Below are 24,014 nucleotides of genomic sequence, written 5' to 3' on the forward strand. Positions count from 1 at the left end.
GCCAGTGCCCTAAGGGGCCACTGTTGGCCAATAGCAAGCAGACCCAAGCCCCAGCAACTCTGCTCAAACATTAGGGGCCGCTTGGCCCAGACACCTCATCAGACCTCGAACTGTCTTCTCCTGTACGGCTGCCAGGAGGGAGCAATGGGTAATACCCATTGATTGCACTGCTGAACTGCGAGGGCTGCTCACTTCGACTTTTTCACTTCCTAGTCTACTCCTGGCGTCTGCCTCTAAAGAGGGCAATAACGTTCACTCCTGTTTGGCTGTTCTGTAAGATCTTTAAGGATTTTTTTTATCTTGTTTTTGATGATCTGGGGTGATGGCCAGGATATAGCCAGATCAGCTGCATCAACCTTGGCAATCTTTGGGGTGACAGATGTCACAGCCAGATCGCCCTCACATCCAGCCAGAGATTGCTGTGCTGCAGATGTCAACCAGTTTGACGGTCCTTCCCGTTCCTCGGGATACTCTGGAAGCTAGTTCTGGGAAGAGGGTGGTGATTCTAAGAGAGAATTCTCTGCATCCCCTCCAGAGTACAATGTGGATACAAGATAGCGGAACCATTTATTATTTATTTATTATTTCTTTGAGGAAAAAATTATGCCTCCTCCCTGGGGAGTATTTTTGAGGAGGCTTACAAAATAAAACATAACAACCGCAAAGCGTTAAAAGTTATTAATGAAAAGCCACCATTTAAAAACCCAGCCTTATCCTAAAAATATGGATCACTGAGCAGCGTAAAATAACTGTTATAAGACTAAAAGCATACTAAAGCAATGTTAAAAGATCAACCTTGTAACTGAAACTCTGGGTGAGCAGAAATGTTTGGGTCTGGCACCTAAAAGAGAGCAATGTAACAACAACAACAATAACAACAACAACAACATTCAATTTATATACCACCCTTTAGGACAACTTTACTCCCACTCAAAGTTTGTTGTTATTATCCTCACAACAATCACCCTGTGAGGTAGGTGGGGCTGAGAGAGCTCTGGAAGAGCTGTGACTGACTCAAGGTCCCCCAGCTGGCTTCAAGTGGAGGAGTGGGGAATCAAACCCGGTTCTCCAGATTAGAGTCCCACCGCTCTTCACTACTACACCAAACTTGAGGCGCCAGGCAAGCCTCAAGGGGCCAGGCATTCGCTACTACTGAAAAAGCCCTGTCTCTGATTGCCACCCACCTCACCTCTGAAGGTGGGGACACAGGGAGGCAGATCTTAACTGGTGGGCTGGACAATATGAGAGGAGGTAGTTCTAGTGTGAAATGGATTTGAGTTTGGCAGGGCATCTCTGCTCTTAGGCGACTGGATGCCCACTGTGGGAAAATTATGCCATATGGTGTCAGATAGGCATCAGCATATCTGCCATGTATCATATGTATTTTGCTTCAGTGCCTCTGAGTACATACAGAATATAACTACAGTTGTGTAGACTTGTTTCTAACTGCTTATCTTCCAGGCAAGGTGTTTTGGTTATGAGTTCCTGCAGAAGCCTGAGAATGTGACCTTGGACTTATTACAAAGACCTGAGATCCTCTCCCCCCTCCCTCTTTCCCAGGCAATGTGCGCCAAACTCTTAACTGCCTTTCCCTCCAAAACGGGGAGGGGGGGGGAGAAACTGCCCTATAACTGATCCTGCTTTACCTTTTTCTGATATTACAGTCAATTCCCTTGTTACAGCATCTTGATACTGGTATTTACTCTAATAAGCATTTTTAACTCTTACACTGGAGTGATGCAGTAAAGTGTTTGGGAGAAAGTACCTGGCAAGACCTGACACATGGTACTGATCCAGTAGAGCTATTCTTATGTAGTGGCACAGATCCTTATGAACTTTTATTGTGTGCAGTTCAGTATGTATGGACTGTGCACTGTGTTGTGCACAGAAGTGGGATTCCTTGCCTGTGAGGGTGTTGTTAATTTGCCTGCTCTGTTCTTCCCCTTTGTTGCCCTTTCCGAGATCCTCTTTCCCTACCATCCTGGTCAGCTTATTAATAAATGAAAGATCCACCCACTATAAAAAAGCAAGCCTGTGGCGGAGCAGTGGTGATCCATTACAAATGATAAATGTTTAATCATGCAAAAAAGATGGGGGGATTGGCTCACAGGCACTGCATGCTGAAATGAGCTGGGGCTCTTCGTGATGTGCAAAATAATCAGAGGAGACATCTCGAAGATGGCATGGCAAACATTTTATTAATGACGAGGCCTCTGCTAAATGGCTGGATGTCCATTTCAAATACATCAAGTGCAGAAAGAGCACTCCTAGGCACTCTCTCTCTCTCTCTGCCCTATACACCTTGGTTTCCGTATAATGGCTTGGCAAAGTTGCTTCCAAATTGCAGCAGAGCTGAATTTTAAAAAAGGGACCTTCGCCACTCAATCTGAGCTGATTTCCAATTCAAAGTTCAGGGCATACATGCAGACCACAAAAGGGTGCATCCTAATCTTCATGCCAGCGTTTTCTCCCCTTGATGTTTAATGAGACGTCCCCAGCCCATTTCCCTTGCTTTCCTCATGGCTGTTCATTATTATCGAGAACGAGGCAGAGGGGTTGGGGGTTGGGGAATGCCTCGTGCAGTCAATAGTGGAAGAGAATTCAAGAGTGGAGGGAGCTGTGGCGGATTGGGCCTCCGTCAGCTGGTGGACCCTGCTCTGCCTACCCATCCATTGCCTACCCTGGCATCTGAAGGGGCCATCTCACTCCACGGCCTCAGGGTATTGCTGCCACCATTGTCCCTGTCTTGGGATCTGGTTAGGCGGGACAGCCTTCTAACCTCCCTCTGGCATAACTAGGATCCTGTCTCTGGGTGTCCCAGAAATCTTCGGGGTTCCCCTGGAGAGCTGGCAACTGTCTGGTTCCCCTCTTTTCCCCCTAGGGATTCCCTGGCCCTTTTCCTCTCGTAGTGCTTCCAAGCGGTTGGGGAACTATGTGGCACAGAGGGACTTCACTCCTTCAACAATCAAAAAGATTTATTTAAACCCACAACTATATACAGGCACCTCAGAAGTTTTTATAACATTGACCCAAACACTTCATCTCTCTCCCTCCTCTAAACTTGTACCCTATCTAGGTGGTGTGTAGGGCAGGCACCTTACTTTGTTACTTGGGGTTAGGCTGGACCAACATCTCCCTTCAGAATGGTTTCCCTCTCTCTCCAGCTCCAACTGACCCTCTACTAACGGTCTTCCCTCCAGAACTGGCTTGTCTCCCGTGCAGCCTTCTGGGACAGATTTCCTCACCCCCTTGATGGATTTCCTGTCCTCTCTGCAGTTCTAGGGAGTTGCCCTCAGATTACTGGTTAGGAACAGGAGCGGGGGTTGAGGAGAAGATTAGTCCACAGCCTACCTAAAGTTTGATAGTCTCCTCCCATCCTGTCGTCCCCCCCCCGCCCCCACAAAAGATGGCATTTCTCCACATGAGTAGAAAGTGATCCAAACATTTGGGGCAGGGGGGAGAAGACCCCTAAAAGCACTTAAGAGGTAATGCACACCATGAACATCATCAGCTAAAATGACTCCATTTTTTTATGAAGGTTCTTAGAGGTTCCCTCTCCTTTTTGGCAAAATTTCAACACCTTTTTGCAAAAAAATTGTTTTATTTATTTACTTCATTTATACCCCACTTTTCTCCCCAGCGGAGACCCAAGGTGGCTCTGTGATGTAGATTAGGATGTGTGTGACTGGCCCAAGGTCACCCAGTGAGTTGCCAAGGCAGAATGGGAGATTCGAACCTGGGTCTCCCAGATCCTAGTCCTACCTTCTGACCACTACACTGGCCCTCTCCTGTGGCCAAATCTTGGTTGGCTATTTTGTTTTCGTATATATCCTGCCTTTCTTTCACCATGGAAGTCGAAGTGGGATGCACAACGGGATTCTCAGGAGAATCCCCAGCCAGGCACTGACTAGACCAGCTTCAGCAGGAGAGCTGGATCTATGTGCCTTTAAACTGTACCCTGTGCACTGTGACATTCACTGCTTGATCACCCGTGTGTATAACCAGGAAGGAAGAGGAAACAGCAACTGGACAAAGGAAGGAGATGAACATCCGTACAACGTTTGGGGGAGATACCTCCCTCGCTGAAATGGGCACTTCCTTACTGGGACAATTGGGAGGAATGATGCTGGCATGCCCTCCCATTTCTCTGTAAGTAAAAGAGTTTAGGGATTTCCTGTTCCGGCAGGATTCCCCACTTCAAAGTGCAATCTGAACATTCACCAGGAGTCCTTGAATATTTAGCTCGGGAAGGAACTGCCCCCTCTGGCCAGGGCCTAGATCCGAGGGTATGCTGAAGATGCAACAGGGGATCTTAGAACAAGGTCTCCCTCCTGAGATGTGGTTTCCAAGCATTACCTCTCTCGTCCTTTAAGCACCTGACAAAGTCACTCCCATTTGCAGCTCTTTTGGGATGTAAGGGTTCCCCACCCTTCTTTTCTTGATATTGCCAGTCCCGTTTCTTCCTGGCTCGCCCCATTTAAAGCTGCTCTTCACCTTAAGACCAGTGGGTATGATTTTTCTTCCTCTCGATTTGACTGCATATTAGACTTTCCCATGGCCCCCACATTGGGAAAAACTCAGCATAAAACATTTGGAAAGTTCTTTCAAAATTGACTCGAAGAAGAGGAAAAGGTCAATGAACATAAAGAGAAGGCAGCCAAAGCCGGGGTACAGTGCAGAGTGCCTTGAGATGGCTAGCAAATGGGGGGAATTTCCTTATTGGTCACTAATACTCATCTTGCAAGTCTTCATCAAAAAAGATTCACCATATGAGGTCCCTGAAGCCACACCTTCCCACAACGGGGGCTGAAAGGAGTTCAAGCAATTTTTTTAAATTTCTGTCAAAGGCAAGTGCAAAGCAGGTTTGAGTCCTAGAGCTGGCAGGAGTAGGTTGCAGAGACATTTCTGGTTAGCTTTCTAGTATTTGAAAGGGGATGAGAAAGGAGATAAATTGATACTGGTGTGGCTGTCTGTATGCCAACTTGTTGCCCGCCTGTTCAACCTGTAGAGTCTTAAACTGTTCATTGTAAAAACACCACACATGTTCAGTATTCCCTTCTCCCAAGGAAACTGACCCTGCAAAGCTGTCCAGAAATATCAGTCAAGAAAGCGGGCCGAACAACACTCAACGACATGTGCCCACCACTAAAGGACAGGTGCTTGAAACTGGCAAAAGAGCTTGGCTAAATTCATACATTGTCTGAAGTCACTCGCGCTCCCTTTCTCAACGGGGCTCCTGCAGCTCTGATTCCATGCTGAGCTTATGAAGATCTAACAAGATCGCAGCCTGCAGGTAACCTGGCTGAAGGCCATTGAGGATAATTATATGTAGCATTTGGTTAAGAGACAAGGTTTCCTGTGTAAGCCCCTGCTGTCTTCGCAGTGCCTTAACGACAGCCTCCTGAAATATCAGATTGAGCATCGGGGAAGAGTACTGTTCAGACAGAAAGATACGGAGATGCAGATTCTCTGTTCAAATCCAATTCGGCATTGCCATTTTGAAGATGTGGTTTTTTGTTGTTCATTTTTAAAAATGCTTTCCTCTGACCTCAGCCTTTTGTCACTGTTTTGGAAGCGCATGTTATTCCTGGTGGTGGGCTGCCACTGAAAATGGCACCCCCGGGCTATCACATTCTTTTAAAAAATGTTTTCCTCTGACTCCAGTCTTTTGTCACTTTATTGAAAGCCCTTGTTATGCCTGGTGGTGGGCTGCCACTGAAAATGGCACCCCTGGGCCATCACATTCTTTTTTAATGCTTTCCTCTGACCCCAGTCTTTTGTCACTGTTTTGAAAGCACATGCCTGGTGGTGGGCTGCCACAGAAAATGGCATCCCCGGGTCATCACATTCTTTTCTAATGCTTTCTTCCAATCCCAATCTTTTGTCACTGTTTTAGAAGGGCATATCCCTGGTAAGTCACTAAAAATGGCATCTCGAAGTTCTTGCATTCTTTATCCTTGCCTAAATATTGGGTATATTTAGTCATGTTGTGATGTTGTGCTGTTCCCTGTGTTGATGGGCCACTGTGGAAACTTACAGATAGGCACAGGCCTGCAGTGGACTTCAGACAGTGAACTGCAGAGTGTTGCCCTTTTTATTTGGTCTGTATGCATGAACCAGACATCTGCATCAGGATTTAAATGGGGAGGGGGGGTAGACAAATGTAGAGAAGATAGGTTTATCATTGGCTATTAAAAGGGCTTTTTTTCAGCTGGAACGTGGTGGAACGGAGTTCCGGAACCTCTTGAAAATGGTCACATGGCTGGTGGCCCCGCCCCCTGATCTCCAGACAGAGGGGAGTTTAGATTGCCCTCCGCTTGGAGGGCAATCTAAACTCCCCTCTGTCTGGAGATCAGGAGGCAGGGCCACCAGCCATGTGACCATTTTCTCCAAGGGCAACCCACTGAGTTCCACCACCTCTATTAGCCACAATAGCTGAATGGGGTCTTCCAGGACCTGACTGTCTCTACTCAGAGGTCCATCACTAGGGGAGGACCGTTGAGCATCCCTGTGCCATATGAATGGCCATTGTTGGAAACAGGATGCTGGGCTTGATGGACCAATGGTTGGATTCAGCAGTGCTACTAAGTCTACGGGGCTGAATCTGGAACGCATATGATGTCTGAAATCGGCCTAGCCGGAGAACATGTCAGACTCCGGTTTGGCTTTGTTGGGGAAAACCAGGGAATCTAAAGCCAGTTTGGTCTCATTTGAGACTGTCCAAAGCACTCAGATAATTCGCAACTTTGGAGAATGTGTCTATTTGCCTAAACATTTCGCACAGGAGCTCCCCAGATACAAAACCCATCCCTGACCGAGCTCGCAACACCACCCCGTGTCGTAGGAATTCAGTTTATCGTTAATAATCTAGCGCTAAAAGGGTAACATCTGTTTTGGACAAACTGTAATGAGATTTAAACCCCAGGTGGAAGGAGGACTCTGTCATAATAAATGACTTGCTGTATGTCTAAATAGTTTTAATTTTTCTGTTGGCAGAAATAGCTGTGTTTTTTTGGTTTTGTTTTGTTTTTTAACCTCGGGCTCTTCTCCGCCAACTCTTTTGGGTGGTGGTTGCTTTAATGATTGCTATTAATTTCCAGCATGGCAGATGGTGTCTAACCTAGTGGTGCTAGAGGTGGGAACAGTGGCCCGGGAAAGGTATATGTGCCACCGCTTCTACCCTGACAGCGGCTTCTTGCTTCCAGGGAGAGAATCGGTTTTAAGTTTTTTGTCTCTTGCACCTTTTAAATGGGAAGAAATGCTAAATCCAGGCACAACTTTGTGTGTGTGTGTGTTTATGGGGTTAGGTTTGTAAATTCCCACACTGATTTGAGGAGGATGTACTCCTTCATTCTTGTGTGTTTGGTGGCTCGTGAGAAGACAGGGCTTCAGCGCCCCACCATTCCAGTGCAACGATCCCAGGGGTGCTCTATTCGGCCTGGTGGGGCAAGTCATGTGCATTCCAAGGAATTTCCCCCAATTGCACCCCCAGATATTGTTTCAGACTGGGAAAATGTGCAGGGGGGGAGCAGAAACCCCTTCTTCATGCACACCCTGGCCCTGCATCAAACCAGGAACTGCATGCCTGGGAATTGAGAAGAACCTGCAGCTCACGCTGAGTGAGAACTCCAGACCCGACCTGTATATCCTGTAATGTGTGAATCAGCTTCCGAGAAGAACTGAACATTTTTCTTGCATGTAAGTATTGGTTGGACCATAACTCAGCAGGTTTTGCCACTTTCAGCCATAGCTAACAGCAGAGGGGCATTTTCACTGATCACACAACAGCATATGTTGCCCTGCCCTCCTGCCACTCCACAACAGGTGGGCAAAACATTCTCATCTCACCTTTCGCGACGCTTGATTCCACTTGTGCATATGAGACCCAGGGCGATGTTTTGCCACCAGATGGAGATCACCCAGAGCAAGGGGATACGGCCCTGGAGTTCTTTCAGGGTGCCCCATGGCAGGACGGGCAGTCTACCTTGAGGGGAATGGTCAAGGAAGTTGCCTCTTCCTCCAGCAGGGAGGAAGTGCCAGCAATTTGCAACTAACTTATGGCAACACCAGCAAGAGGCTTTCAAGGCAAGGGAGAAGCCTTCCTCTGCAGAGTCTTCCTTGTTGGTCCCCCATCTGCTTAGCTGCCAAGATCTGATGAGCTTGGGCTAGACCACACCACCTTCCATACCCCTGGTTTATTGGGTAAGCTTTATTTACCAGGGAGCTGAGGGGAAAGGCCCCGTCTCAGGTGATGTCGGTAATCAGTTTTAATCTTCTGCTCAAAATAACTTAAAGTCGAGTAAAAGAGGGATTAAGCTTCCTAAGCTCCTGTTGCAGCAAACTTAGTTCTCCTCCAGCGGGAGACACTCTTGCTCCTAAGAAAGGCCACTTGCTAGTGGAGCCGTAGCTGATCCCCCTCTCACAAACTGCAGCATTTCCTTTTTTATCCCAGGGTTTGATCTTTTTTGGTGTTTTTAGAGTCTGCTGTTGGACTGAGGTCTGTTCTGTGGATATGTTTTAGGGTGGCATTTTATGCATCTGACCTGTTTTCAGTGACTTGTATTCAGGGGTCATTTCATATAAAAAGAACGGGGACTCATTAGCATAACTCATTAGCATATGCCACACCCCCTGACATCACCCATCCTGGCTGTTTTAGACCCAATCCTGGCCTTTCAGGGCCGAAATTGGGCCCAAAATGGCAAAAAGGGGCTGAAAATGGCTGGAAAAGGGCTCAAAATGGTCAGGATCGTGCTGCTGTTGAGTGGGAGAGTGATCCACCATCCATAAGAGGCCCAATTCTGGCCATTTCGGCCCCAATCCTGGCTGAAATGGGCCCAAAATGGCCGAGAGTCAGGTGGGCAGGGCCACCTGACGTGACATCATTGGGGAACTACCAGAACTGTGTTCCTGCGCATTCCCCCTCAAAATGAGCCCTGCTTGTATTGTTCTTAAATATGATTTTTTATTTTATTGTTTTTACTCGTAAGCTGCCTCAAGCTGCACTTTGGAGAGATGGCATATAACTTCCTGAAACAAATAACTAAATAAGCACAGATCACTAGTACTGAAATTAGGAGCACAGGGAAAATTTTGCATCCTAGGTTCATTTTCAGTTGTATTGTGCATGAGAAGCAGGTGAGAATGTGTATCAAAACTCTCTCAAATGATGCCAGGGCGTTGCTTTGCCTAGTCCGGTATTGACAGCTCAGAATGCCAGTAGCTTGCTACGATCTTGAACAAAAACTTTTCCCAGTCCAGTTACTTGAAAACCTACTAGGTGGGGATTGAAGACAGGACCTTTGGCATGCAATATATGGACACTTTCTCTCAGCTGTGGTTCTGCCATTAGGGTAACCTGAATTTTGTGGACCACTTTAATCTCAGTTATTATTGGGAAATTCACCAAATGCATTCTCTTTCTTAAGCAGTGAAACATGAGGTTCTTCTGTTGTGTGTCTTGTCATTACCACTTAAGTTTGCCAACCTCCAGGGAAGTCCTCCAGATCTTCTAGAATTACAACTGATCTCCAGACCACAGAGAGCAAGACCCCTGGAGAAAATGGCTTCTTAGAGGGTGCATTCTATGGCATTAGATCCCACTGAGGACTTGCCCCTCCTCAGACCTCCCCAGGGTCCACCCCAAATCACCAGGCATCTCTTACCACTAGAGGTGCTGCAGGTACAGCTCTTTCTACGGTACACAATAAAGGTCCTCAGTGGACTCCGATCAAAATGATCACAGCTCTCCAATTTTAAACTGGTTTATCAGTGATTCTTTCTTATCAGGGAACCCTGCAGAGTATATAAGTCAGGCAGGTAATGATCAACTCCCTCACCAAACTACAATTCCCAGAAATCTTTAGGGGCACCACAGCTGTTAGGTCGGTGTCAATATGCCAGAGCGAATCAACTCATGCATTGTTCCACCATCACACAGGCAATATATGCCGCTTGGTACAAACCATAGTACTTCTAGCATGGTTCAAAATGGTTCCATTCAGCCAAATGTATCCCCATTTTGATCCCACTGATACGCTGAAATCATTCTCATTGGGTAATGGGTATCTAAGTCCTTAACTTTGATGGAATTGTAACCAGATTGATTGCGGGAGCTTTTGGGCATGGAGCAGGGGTCACTGGGGAAGTTAGGGGGGGTAGTTGTGAGTTTATTGCATTGTGCAGGGGGTTGGACTAGAGGTCCCTTCTAAACCTATGATTCTGTATGTCAGGAATGTGTACCGAGTTTCTAATAGCTGTATGTTCCACCTTGAAGGGGATGGTTTTCGTTTTCCAAGATGGCAGCCAGGTAGCCCAGAGGTCACTAAGTAGTAGCAGGGAGCAGATGTGCACTGGGGATAAGCGGCAGGATGACAGTGCCTCCTCATGAGCCAAACTTTAGTTAGTAAACCAGTCACAAGAGGACTTTAGTTAGTAAATGTATCCTCTCCCTCCTGTCACACTAGCGTGTGATGAAGACATTCAAACCCAGGGCAGAGTTATGCAAACAGAAGGAAGACCTGCAGAGAGGAGGGGGCGATGCTTCAAGTCTCCTAGTTTGCAATATAAGATAAAAACAAACAGGGGGAGGAAGACCATTTGGAGATGGTCAAAACCAGGCTCAGTAAAATCAGGGAGGGGACGCATAATCAGGCCCTGTGCCTGGCTATTTGTGAGGCTGCTAGGCTGTCAGAAGGATGCAGCAACCAAGCACGCTTCTGCTGGGCTCGGATCCTGTCCTCACTGAGCATCATATGCCAGAGCCCCTCTTCATCAATATCTGTATTGATTTTCAATTGCTGGTTTTCAACTGCAGTAGGCTGCTTTGGGAAGCAGCATTTTGGCTGAAAAATTGGGGGTAGAACCTACAATAAAAACGTAATGCATACCTAAGATCCTCATGGATTGCAATTGCAATGTGCTGGTATTGCAATTAAATGGCGAACGGGTGTTTTTTGTTTTGGTTTCCACTCCAGCATCTGCTGGCGCTTAATAAATAAATAAATAAACATGGCATGCTGGGTAAACCCAAGAAGGGTGTCTCTTGAAAATCCAGCCCCTGCCGCCTAGGCAATGGAGCGCAAATGTTAACTCGGTTGCCCACGGGCCACTGAGCTGCCACCAGCTGGGAAACGTTTCTCGGCTCGGCAGGGGAAAGCTGGTGATTTATGCATCTCCAAAACTCAAATGCCTGTTGCGCTGACCTTTCTGGAAAGGGGCTGAAGCTGTACACAAAGAAAAAGAAGTGCTCAGCTATGGCCACCCTCTAATGGCAGGCATCATTTTCTGGGGCTGGTGTTCTGCTCTCCCTCACCCCTTCCCATCTGTATCACTGGCTTATTCCACTCAGTTTTCCATGGGGAATCTGCTTTACTTCATTATGTGATCCCACCCCCACCCCCCACATTTCCCAAACCCTGCCTCTTCCCAACAGTGAAAGTGAGCTAGTATGGGCAGGTACAGAGTTAACTGGGAAGTAAACTGCAGGCTTGTGTTGTGGTGTGCTGTAATCTGAGTGCATAATACCCAGGCAGTTCTGAATTGTGGGACTTGTAGAAAGCAAGTCAGTCTCCATCTTTTTATGCAGATCCATGTTGCAGAGATTCTGGTTTTGCATAAAGGTCATTTTCACGGAGCTTTGCGTGGCGGTTCAAATCCCTTTTCTCAAATGAGCAGGTGATGTGAAGGACCTTAACCTGAGACCCTGGAGAGGTCTGACTCCAGATGAAGCAACTTCCTTTGCTCACAGAGAGATTCAGAGATCTCAGAGGGGGACAAACTTAAAAGAAAAGCGTTGTGAGATCAGGCCAAAAATATGAAAGAGGCCAATCTCACTAAAGCATTACTGGGGCCCAATATATACTTCCCCAGTTCTGGCCAAGCTTTTGTTATTCACAGGTACACTGCCTCTGGACATGGAGGCTCCATTCTGCTGTTGTCGCTATTGTCAACACAACTGCCAATACTTGCCCTGTGCAGGCAGTGGGGCTTGAAATTCCCTGAGGTGAGTGCTGCTGCAGCTTACTTAAAGCAAACATTTCTTGCTTCGTGCAAATGTGATGCTGAAGTGTTTAGAGATCTGTTAGGGGCCTGTTGCCAAAGAAAGGAAATGCTCTCCTCCTCCTCTTTAAGAGGAGGCTGACTCACTGCTTCAGCGATGAAGGCCTTTGTTTTAAGATGCTTTAACTTGTCACCTTCTCTTGCCGAACTCTCCCTCTCCTGCTGAGCTAACCCCACAGCACTCTGCACTTTATGGAATTTAATTCAATTTCTGGTTTCTTAGGCAGCTTTTGCAAATGCACCCTCCCCCCTTTAATAGCCTGGCTACTCCTCCCACCCAGCAGCCTCAAAACTGCCTGCTGCCCTCCTTTAGGGACACCAAGTACTTCTAGCTTTTAACAGAATGCTTCCTGCGAATACAGGCATCAAGTCGGCCTGGATTTTTTTAGACCAGCTGTCTGGCTTCAAGGATTTTTTTTTTATGGGATGCAGGGTGGGGGGAACCAAGGAGAAGGTGCAAATAAGGGGACAGGGCACTGTGGCATGGCCTTGGCTTTCAATAGCATTGTGAAATGTAAACACACGTAACTTGCAACCCATCATAGCCCTCAGCTGAGTTTGAAGCTGTCCTGCATCTTAAGGAGCCTTCCACCAATGAATGAGATGCTTCTGTCAGCAGAAGTCTCCCCGGGCTAGAGGAAGGCTTCAGAACATAGCTGGATGGAATGATAGGATGTGCCATTAATTTTCCGGACGGTTAGCATCCAGTCTTCTAATTCCCAAGAAGCTGGATGACTATTGTATTGCTAAGTCGGCAGACGGTGTAATATTTCTCTGTCGTGGAGAATAAGCTTTCAGGATTCACAGAAGTCTTCAGTTAAAAGGTATCACATTGTGGGTGGTAAAGGTTTTTTTTTTCCCTTCAAGGGAAAAAACACAGCTGCTGGCAACCCTATTTAATTAGATATTTGCTCACCCCTCTTTTCTCCCCAATGGGGAACCAAAGTGGCTTGCAACACCATTCTTCCCTTGCCATTTTATCTTCACAACAACAGCCCTGTGAGGTAGGTTAGGCTGAGTGGGTGTGGGTGTGGGGGGGCAGGCCCCAGGTTACTCAGTGATCTTCCATGACAGAGTAGGGATTTATACCTGGATGTCCCAGATCCTAGTCCAACAATTTTACACCTACACCACCCTGGAATTCAGCTTAAGCATCATAAGCATTTTCCTAAACTCATTTCTAGGACAAGGGATACAGCAATTCTATATTTTAGCTGATTTCCCTGTGCCACTGTTCTCCAGTGGTTCAGAACTGCACTTCAGTGCAGGGCAGAATTCCTTGTGACCAGCAAAATACAAAATAAGTTGGCAGGAATAGTAAAAGCAGGTGCAGACTAATTAGGTGAAACAAATAACAGAAACGCATGTTCTTTAATCAGAGCGTATATGTTTTTTTTAAAAGGCAGAGAGAAGACTGCTCTGGAATCTACCTGGCTTGCAGTAGGTTTACAATCCAGTTTGCAGGATTTACAGCTGAAGCGGGCCATGGGACCATCTGGAAAATGGATCCCTAACCTCAGCGGTAACTTGAGAACCGGGTATTTAATCTTCTGCCCATCTGTCAAGTTCTCTTCCTTCAGTCAAGGAAGGGAGGAGAGAGATGCCTTCACAATGTTTCTGCAGTTGTGTGTAATTCATTCCTATGAGGCAGAGCCCTGATTGACATCTGTGCTATTGTCACAGGCTGACTTAGAAATGCAAACTTCTTTGCTTTTGCTGACTTGCTGACGGAGCTGGAATTGAACCGTGTAAGTCTTGCAGGCTTCTTTGCAAAACTGGAAACCATGTACAGAACCAAACTCCTAAGTATTCTGCAGGCTTAAATAAAGGAATAGCGGCAGTGTGGTTTTAGAGTTTGCTGTCGAGGGCCACCCAAACCAGGGAAATCCAAGCGTAAAGCGTGATTTCTTTGTTTTATGAGCATGTGCACCGAATGGTTGGAGAGTTCAGTACCATAGACAGCTCTCCTTTTCCCAGCTCCTTCAATTCCCTGGCTTGAGCTCCCTTCCCCCTCTTGGTTTATTTCAGCCAGGTAGATCCTGACAGCCCCATCCATCTTGCAAACTTTAGAAATAACAATGATTTAATGGCTGGAAACTAAAGTTAGACAAATCTAGCCTTGAAATAATGTGCACTCTGCGTGGAGGGGGAAAGGTAATTAAAATGTTCAAAAGCTTTGCTGTTGAGAGTGGAGGGCTTGCTGGATAGCCAACAACCGCGGCGTTCAAATCAATCCTTCTTTGAGAGGATCAGCTCAGGAGAAAGCCATCGGTGTGTCTCTGCTGAAGTGCTACTGAGATAATCTGCCCACTGGAAATCCCGTGGGAGGGAGACGTTGGGATTAAGGTCAGCGGGCTCTTCTGTAAATTATTATTAAATAGTGGGCAGTATCCAACTTCCCCTGCACAGATGTTTGCCCACATTCTGCTGCACTCCTGAAACCCCTTCTGATCTCCAGAATGAGCATTTGCAGAGGGGATCTGAGTGGCAGAACAGCAGTACGAGACTATGACTTGGAATGGAGAGGGGAAAGGGGATGAAACTGATCTCTTTCCTCAGCACAGCTATGCTTGCAGAAGTGGGAAGAGGTGCGATTTCACCCCATTGTCCATCTGCACCCCAGCCCCAGACCTGTGCTGTTCCCATGACCCTGTTCCCAGGGATCGGATGGGGATGCCGGAACAGAGAGGAACATTGGAAGCCTCTGTGATCCATACACAGATTGGCTGAATACAGCCCATTCATTCTGGATGTGTGAAGACCTTCTTGAAACATGTCTCTAAGCCAAACAAAACTCTTGGGGCTTTCCTTGAAATGACTTGTGTATTTTATCTGCCTAGGGAGACCCCCTCCAGAGCCTCGCCCAGCATGTCCTCCTGAACTCTGTCCCCCGTTCTTCTTGGACACATACCTACAATACCTGATAGACCCCCTCAGCCAAGCACCAACACTTGCTTAGTCCTTGGAGAAGCACCCCTAGGAAATCTCAAGTTCCTTCACTGGATAGCGATAGGGACTAGAGGCTATTCTATTACCTACTATATATTGCTGTATGATCTTACTAGATCGTTTCTGCATTGTTTACTATGCCAAGTTTTGAATTGTTTATGCTCATTCTTTCAGTTCTGTATCAGATTTCTGCTTGTTTTCAAATATCTGCCAATTCGCATGTGTATACCTTAGAGCACTGTTTATCAGGACTTTTTTTCTGGGAAAAGAGGTGGTGGGACTCAGTGGTGGAACTCAAGACCGCACAATGAGGTCACTTTGGGTCAGCTGGAACAAGCAGGGAGTTTTTTAAAGTTTAAATTGCCCTCGGCGAAATGGTCACATGGCCGGTGGCCCCGCCCCCTGATCTCCAGACAGAGGGGAGTTTAGATTGCCCTCTGCACTGCTCAGTGGTGCAGAGGGCAATCTAAACTCCCCTCTGTCTGGAGATCAGGGGGCGGGGCCACCGGCCATGTGACCATTTTTAAGAGGTTCCGGAACTGCGTTCTACCACATCCCCGCTGAAAAAAAGCCCTGCTGTTTATTGAATGGCTCTGCTGTTGATTGTACTGACTTCCTCTGTAATCCACCTTGAGAATCCACTTTAAGTCTCAGCAAGAAAGGTGGACAAAAAAAATGTAAATAAAAAAAAAATAAAGGGGGGAGAGGGCGGAGCAGCCAACTTGCTAATGACTCTCCCTCTCCCTCTGCTGCGTTAGTGAAATACAGTCAAGCTTTTTTTTGCCTGGCTGGCTTTGCATAATGTTCAAAGAGAAGGAGTGGACCCGTCCGAAAGCACTGTTTTGCACTTCCGTCATGCTGCTTGGGCAGCAGTTGTGGATTGGCCGCTGGGGCCTGCTGATGGAAAGGCATTTTGTGCCAAATACTAGACATTAAAAAAGCAGCTAGCTAAAATTAAGATGCAATCCAATCTTGTCAGGAAAAAAATTGGTGGGAAAGCTATACATCAATAATGGTTAATGGGATTATATTTTACAGATATGTCACATTTACTGCGAACACTGATGATGTTAACCCATTCTGGTTAACATCACCAGCTCCCGACCGAAGGAGGGAGTGTGGTCCAGTTACAAAATTGCTGGACCCAGATTAACCTCCCCCCCACACACACCCACAAAAGGCCCCCAGCTGCATCCACTTGTAAAATGCTCTCGAGTGCTGGATCGCTGCCAGGTCAGGGTCGAAAATAATGTTCTAGATTGGGGGGGGGGGGTCCCCAACATGGTCCCTATGGGCATCATGATGCCGGATGACAATTTTTCTGGCACCCACCAAGTGTTTTTAGAAAGTGGGTGGGGCCAGATGGAGCTTTTGCCCAGCAGGGCAGCTTGGGGCCATTGGAGATCTGATGGGCTGCCCAGATTTTTAAATACATGGCTCTGTCTGCAGCTGCCATCACAGCATAAGGGTCTTCTCTACATGTCTGAAGGCAAGCTGTATGTGTGCAAGCTGTCTGTGTGATTTGTTGGCTGCTTTGGTGGCTCTGTGAGGGCAGAAATTCAGGGTTAAAATCTTGATAATAAATAAATAATAATATATTTTAAAACAATATGTTCATTTTAAAAGGCATTATGTAAAACAGAGGTTCTGCCTGAAATGTTGAAGAGGTACTATTAGAGTTATGTATAACATTACTCCCTGACATTTTGTGTTTGGCTTAGGGTTGCCATTCCCCCGCCAGGGGCGGGGGATCCCCAGATCCCACCATTTCCCCCCCTGTGCCAACTTACCTGGCTGGCAGGGGGGCACACTCCCTGGGGCGCCCCCTCCTTGGGCGGTGTGGCACGCCCCCAGGCAGGGGACATGCTCCTGCACTGTGAGGGTGGGTGGCAGCAGCAGCAGCAGTGATAAGAGCAGGATGCTCTCACTGCCACTGCTGCTGCCGGCTCTCACCACTGCCACTGCCGCCTCTCACCACTATGGCCCTGTACACCAAATGAAAGTGGGCCGCAGTGAAAGTGAGCGGTGGTGGCGAGAACAAGTGGCTGCGGTCGCAGTGAGAGCCGGTGGTGGCAACAAGGGGCACCCTTTGACCTGGGGGCTCCCTTTGACCCCGCATGATGATGTCACTCACAGAAGTGGGTGACATGCAAGCCGGGAGCATGCGCCAGGGTAAGTACTGGCTCCCAATCCCCCGCCAGGAGACTACAGGGACCTGGGAATCCTCTGTCAAGGGACTCCAGGTCCCTGGCAACATGTGGTAGCCATTTTGTGGTTGGCTCCGCCTTCTGCAGCAGCCATTTTGTGAATGTGCTTACCACCCTATGTCAGTAGAAAAGAGCAAGAGTCCAGTAGCAGCTATAAGACTAACAAAATTTGTGGTGGGGTATGAGCTTTCATGAGCCACAGCTTACTTCTTCAGATACCATCTGAAGAAGTGAGCTGTGGCTCACAAAAGCTCATACTCTACCACAAATTTTGTTAATCTTATAGGTGCTACTGGACTCACTCTTTTGTACTGCTACAAACAGACTAACATGGTTATTACCACCTTATGTCAGCATTTCAAAGGTGCCCACAGACTCAAAAAGACTGAAGACGCCTGCTCTAATTGGACCAACAGTCTGACTTTGTACAAATCCACTTTTTAGGGAACAAGCTGAATACTATGCAAGCCACCTTAGTTCTTAAAAAGCAGTCAGCAACCTTTCATAATTAAAGAGCCAAACTATGTCAAAAAAATTCTGAATGAGAGACCCACAAAGAGCTACTTTGAAAAAGCTCATTGACAAAACATGAAATAAATGACTATATGTTACTGATAATTGACACGTTGGAAATGTCCATGAAGTTTCCACAGCCCAAACACTGGTGGCTTGCAAGTTCTTTGATCTCCCTATAAGCAATAAATATGCAGAAGCAGCCTGCACAATTGTTTTAGTGCACTGCCATAAATATGCACATGGTTTGCACTTGGATCACTGACAACCGTTCACCTCTATAGTTTCCTTTTCTGCCAAGCATCTCTAAGAAGCCCTCCAGTCCCCCCAAACACCTCTGCCTGCCATTCCCTTCATATACTGGTTATTCTAGCATGCCACCTATCCCTCCAATATACATTAACACAGAGATTTTTCTTTATTCAAGAGCCATATTTGGTTCCACACTGAGCCACATTTGGCTCTGAAGCTCTAGATTGAAGACCCCTGCCTTAGAACCTTCCTTCTCAATGAGAAGATTGGTGAAGGTTGACCGCCTGCCCTTTATAACTGATCTTTTCCTGCAAGGGTGTTAGTGTGGTCTCTGTTCAAGATTGGCAATGGAGGGAAGTCAGCAAGACCACACAAACTGCTCATGTCCTCAGAATCTTCTGCAGTGCACTCCAGTTCTTTGGATGAGAAGCCAATTTGGAAAGAGTTTCCTGAAAGCAAGGAGTATGAAAAGCCACTAGATCACAGAAGGGCAGACCATTTGTACAGTACATCCTAAAGATGCATTACGTCCCAAGTCAAAGCAGCGAGAGCAAACTGCAGAAGATTCATGTGACATCATTTATACCCATGCTTTTCTCCCCAGTGAGGACCCAAAGAATGTTGAGGCTAATGTTTCCCCTCTCCTCCATTTATCCTCCCAACAACCCTGCAAGGTAGGTTAGGCCGAGAGTGTGTGACTGGTCCAAGGTTACCCAGTGAGCTTCCATGGCAGTGTGGGAATTTGAACCTGGGTCTCCCAGGTCCTAGTCTAGTACCCTAACCACTACATCACACGGGGACTCCCAGCATCTCACTGAGTTGGACCTTCAGCCACCATCCTGTCAGATAAGCCCCAGCACATCTGCCATGCATTGATTGTATCCAAGTGTATCTTGCTAGAGTAATAGGCCTCTGAGTACATGCAGAGGGGAGTCTGATTTCCGGTGCACTATTGCTGGCTGCTTATCTTACAGGAGAGATGTTTGGCTTATGAGTTCCTGCCGAGCTGGGAAACCTGACCTTGACTTCAACACAGAGACTGGACTGAACTCCTCCCCCCCTGCCTTTCTTCCCAGGCCCTGTGCGCCAAAACTCTTAACTGACTTTCTATCCCACTGCAGGTGGGGACATTACCCTATAATTGACTGTACCTTACTAGCTTCAGGCATTCCAGCCAATTTCACTGCCATAGTAGCTTGATACTGGCATTAAACCCGAATAAAACATCTTTAACTCATACACCTGAGTGATGCAGTGAAGTGTTGGGGGAAATACCTGGCAAGTCCTGACACATCCAAAGCAGGTGACATGAAACTCTCAGGTAAGTGTTTTCAAGTTGCCAAGCCTACAACTAGCACCCCTTTCAACCTGCCCCCAACACTCTTTTCTTTTGCCCAATTTACTCATTCTGCTGCACAAGAAGAGCTGCCTATCCAGAATATGTAATTGCTGTGACAAGAGACAGCACTTTGTTTTTTTAAAAAAATGTACTAGTGACTGAGCAAGAAGGGGACTCAATTCCCTGACGTCAAAAGCAAGGTGCCTATTAATTCCAAAGTGGGGTGGGAGGCAGAGAAGCAATTAATCCCCTTTTACAAGGGATTAATCAAATAATGGATGGGATGGCACTGGAACCATGATTCATGCGCTTAAGTGTTCTGCTGAATTGGGGCCAATAGGAAGCTGGCCTGAACTCCATAAGGAGCCACAGGCAGTAACTGCAGGCAAAGGGAGAGCAGTATTTCTGTAACCACACACGGAATCAGGCGGCTAAATTCTGTACAGAATTATGCCAGGCTTAGCCAAGTGAAATCAAGATTGACAATAGTTGTCTCTTAACTGGAGATAAACGGGAAAAGATGCTAGATGAGAGTAATTTTGGTGTAGTGGTTAAGAGCATGGGACTCTAATCTGAAGACCCGGGTTTGATTCCCCACTCTTCCACTTGAAGCCAGCTGGGTGACCTTGGGCTAGTAATGGCCCTCTGAAGTTCTCTCAGCCCCACCCACCTCACAGGGTGTTTTGTTGTAGGGATAATAATAATATATGTTGGGCATTAAGTTGTCCTGAAGAGCGGTATATAAATCAAATGTTGTTGTTGTTGTTATTAGATGTTTGGCATGCAAAACATGTGCTATGGCCCCTGTCGCTTAAACATACCAAAGCTGCCATACGCTGAGTTAGAGCATTGATCCATAGAGAGGTTGAATCTGCTGTATGCCATTAGTCCTTAAAGATACCATAGTTGCTCATATGGCAGGTAAGACCATTCGAGATACTGAATCTGCTGAACACTGAGTCCCACCATTGGTCCTAGAGATACCAAAAACCTGGTATATATCATTAGTACTTACAAAATCAATGTTACCATATGCCAAAACAAACCATCATTACTTGGAGATACTGAACCCGCCATTTACCAGGCCAGACCATTAAACCATCTCACCCAGGACTGACTCAATGATTATCAAGCTCTCCAGCAAAGAGATCTTCAACCTGTTCTGCATACCAGGCATATGATCTCTGTCTCTGAGCCAACAACCCCTCCCCAAGGTATGGGGTTAGATAGCATGTGATTTTTTTCAGTTTTGCCTGCAAAGCTGGCCTTCCTCTCTGTCCCAACTCAAAATGCATCCCAGAATGCCCTCCTGGGGGACAGGACCATTTGAAACAGCATCCGGGTGAAGTCAGATGTCTGTCACAGCCAGTAAGGGTGAATTGGCATCGTGCCCATTTCTGCCAGCATCTACTGGCTTCATCTCCTAATCTGTACATGAGTGTGCACACAAAATGGACTTTTGTACTGGGCATCTGGAATCAAAAGAGGATTTCTGGAAGATGAGCAGACTCTAGATGAAAAAGTGGATTTGGCAAGAGGATTTCTGGAGCAGAACCAAGGGGGTCCTCTTCTCATTTATAGGAATAGTGGTGTGTGAAAACATGATCCCTCGTGTCAGGGATGGGCAGGATCCAGAACAAGTTCAAAATAACACCTTGATGCTCCTTAAGCTAGTTTTGCTTAATGTCCAGTCTTCACTGTGAAATCACTTTGTATGGGTAAACTGTATAGATTGTTCAGAAACAAGATCTTTCGCACTGAACAGGAGAAGAGAAAGCTGTATATTACAGGCCCCAATGTACTGTACTTAGCATAATAGCTAATCTGGCCTTGGCATTCAGAGATGATCGTTATGCCTACATTTGAAAAGCTATCCTTTATTTAAAGCTGTCTTTCTGGTTGTGCATTTATCTGGAGAATCTTGGCTCGCGCCTCTGAGACCAAACGGGGGAACCGCAGTTCTTTTAAAAGGCCAAGTTTCAAGCTGAGCTGACTCGGCAGAAACACGGCTGATTGAACTTGCGCCAGGGTAAGCGTGTACACGTCAGCCCCACAGACAGAGGATAAAGGGAGGAGGCCAAAACAGTGCCAACCCCCTTCAAGTTGGTAATGGAGTCCCATGTCACAGGCATGCACAGAACAAACCTGGGGATAGTCCCAACCAGGAAGTATGGAGAGCAAAGAATGAATGGGAAGCTTTGGGCCTTGCTGACGAAAGGGTAAGAGAGTTAATTGCGGCCTTGCTACGTTTGCTGTCTAATGCTTTAAAGTTCGGTAAAACTATGATCAATTTTTTAAAAAAAATCCCTGTAAGCAATACAGTTTCAGCTTCATTGCTCAGCCTCAGGACTCAGGAGACAGAGAAGAGGCTGAAGAAAAGGAGCTTTGAAAAATACTGTTGTGTCTGCCTTCCAGGAGATTGCTGGATGCAGCCCATTGCTAGAGATGGGGCAGTTTGCTGGAAGGGAATCAGAGGGTCCCTTGGTGATAGGATGGGAGAGGTACCATACGCTCCTGTGCAACAATACCTTTTAAGTCATTTGCCAAATAATTCTGATAATAGAACCTGAAACTTCAGTAAAACATATTTAAAGCCCCATTGATCAATTAGCTCAGGATCTTTGCAATCACTGGCTGGACTTGTAATAACTCAGACGGGGTTCCTTCTTGCCAAACTTTTATGGCAGAATCTTCTACCGCCATCAATAAGAGAGCTAGAAACTTATTTATTTTCCTTTTTAACTGAAAGCCCAGCTCTGAACCAGCTCTGTCAAACAGGGAAAGGAAAGGCTGCCTCTGTTTGGCCAGCAACGTGCCTGAGCTAGGATTGATGCAAGCTGAGCTGTCCAGCAAATAATTGTATAGCTGAACAATATGAACAATGAGCTCTTGGGCCACGTTAACACAAGTGTGCGGCAATTCTCCCCTCCACCCCACAAACCCACATCTTCCCTTTCCCTTCTAAATCATCGCATGCCCTTTCCCCCATCTTGCCAAGCTGTCAACGGCCTTGCCTTCACGTGACACTCGTATAAATCATAAAGATGAATGACTGCCATGAATGACTGCCTCTCCAGCCTTTGTAGTTGGAGGCATGTAGTGGGGGGGGGGGGAACCCAAGGGGAAGGGATGAGCTTAACATCATGCGGCCTACAACACATCGACTACTTCCTCCCCTCCTCTTTGTAAAGACGATGCAAAATGAGACCCTCTGCCTCCTTGATAGGGTGGAAAGGTAAGGAGCAGGTGATCCCTTGTGCTGCCACGTGACAATCCTGACAAAGTTGGCCTTGCACATTCTGGCATATTAAGATGATTGATGCCAGTTGTTTGCAACTGACAAGGAATCGTTTCTTACAAAGACGTGGAGCACAACTTGTGGACCCAGAACGAAGAGGAGAGCTCTAAGAAACCAGGCTATCCTAAGAAGAGTTGCACCTTTCTAAGCTCATTCACTTCAATGGATTTAGCAAGGTGTGACTTAGTTGAGGATTGCACTGTAAGAGACCAAATCCTGGTCCAAAGTCCAGTTTTCACACATGTGGTCTATCTGCTCCCATGCTGAAGACTTTCTTTTTCCACATTCAAAAATAGGATATCAGATGAAAGAGAATTTAATTAAGCCTCCTCCCGCGACATGCTAGCTTTCCCAATGCAGGGATTTTCTCCATCAAGAGGAGTTGTGCTCCAATCTGAACCGGGTGGGCCCAGTTTATACCATCAGGGAGAACTAAGCCTATACCAACTGTTTGCAACGTGGGGCAATGAATGCGATTCCTGCCCTACAGGGTTGTCCTTGAAAAAATGACTTAACTACAGAACTATGTTCAATGCTGGAGATCCAGAAATGGATCTCTGAAGCTGTTTTTAAAAGGATAAATGGCATGGGGGGAGGTATTTCAGTGTAGGGGAGAACATGATGGCTGGTATTTTGGTTTCTCAAGCAAGATCCACCCTTCACCTCCTGGATCCACACTGCTGCCAGCCATGTCTAGGAGGCGATGCCAGTCACTTCCTACACTGCACACAGCAGCAAGGGGCACAATCAATTCCCTGCCTTGCATTGGGGCCTTCCTTATTTGCCATCACAAGCAGTCACTTGGGTGTCTCAGCCTGAAACTCTGGAGGGAGCTGAGCTCCCCTCTGCACCACTTCTCCCCTAAAACAGCCTCTTCCCATTTTGCACCCTATTAGGGGAAATATACAGGTAACTGATCTTCAACAAGAACAACTCCTCCAGGGACTAGGAACGTGGCCCGGGGGGGGGGGGCAACAGGGAACCCCTACTCCCTCTGGGTCATGGTTCTGACCCAAACTGAGGCTCCCATGGTAGCTATTGACCAATAAAATATGCCAAAGAGATCCATTCACAGGTATCTCTATAAAACTGGTTTGGCCATGAGACACCAGTGTGACAACACAATAATCACAGTGTTGCCAACCTCCAGGTGGGATCTGGAGATCTCCTGGAATTACTACTGATCTCCAGCCTACAGAGAACAGTTTCCCTGGAGAAAATGGCAGCTCTAGAGGGGGGGACAACTCTATGGCCTTATATCCTGCCAAGGTCCCTCCCCAGGCTCCACCACCAAATCTCCAGGAATTCCCCAACCTGGAGTTGGCAACTCCATCGGGATAATCATCAGGATGCCCTTGGAGGGATGGGGGGAATTAAAGGAATACTGTGCAAAAAA

This window comes from Eublepharis macularius, chromosome 12, assembly GCF_028583425.1.
Source record: "Eublepharis macularius isolate TG4126 chromosome 12, MPM_Emac_v1.0, whole genome shotgun sequence".
Lineage (NCBI taxonomy): Eukaryota > Metazoa > Chordata > Lepidosauria > Squamata > Eublepharidae > Eublepharis > Eublepharis macularius.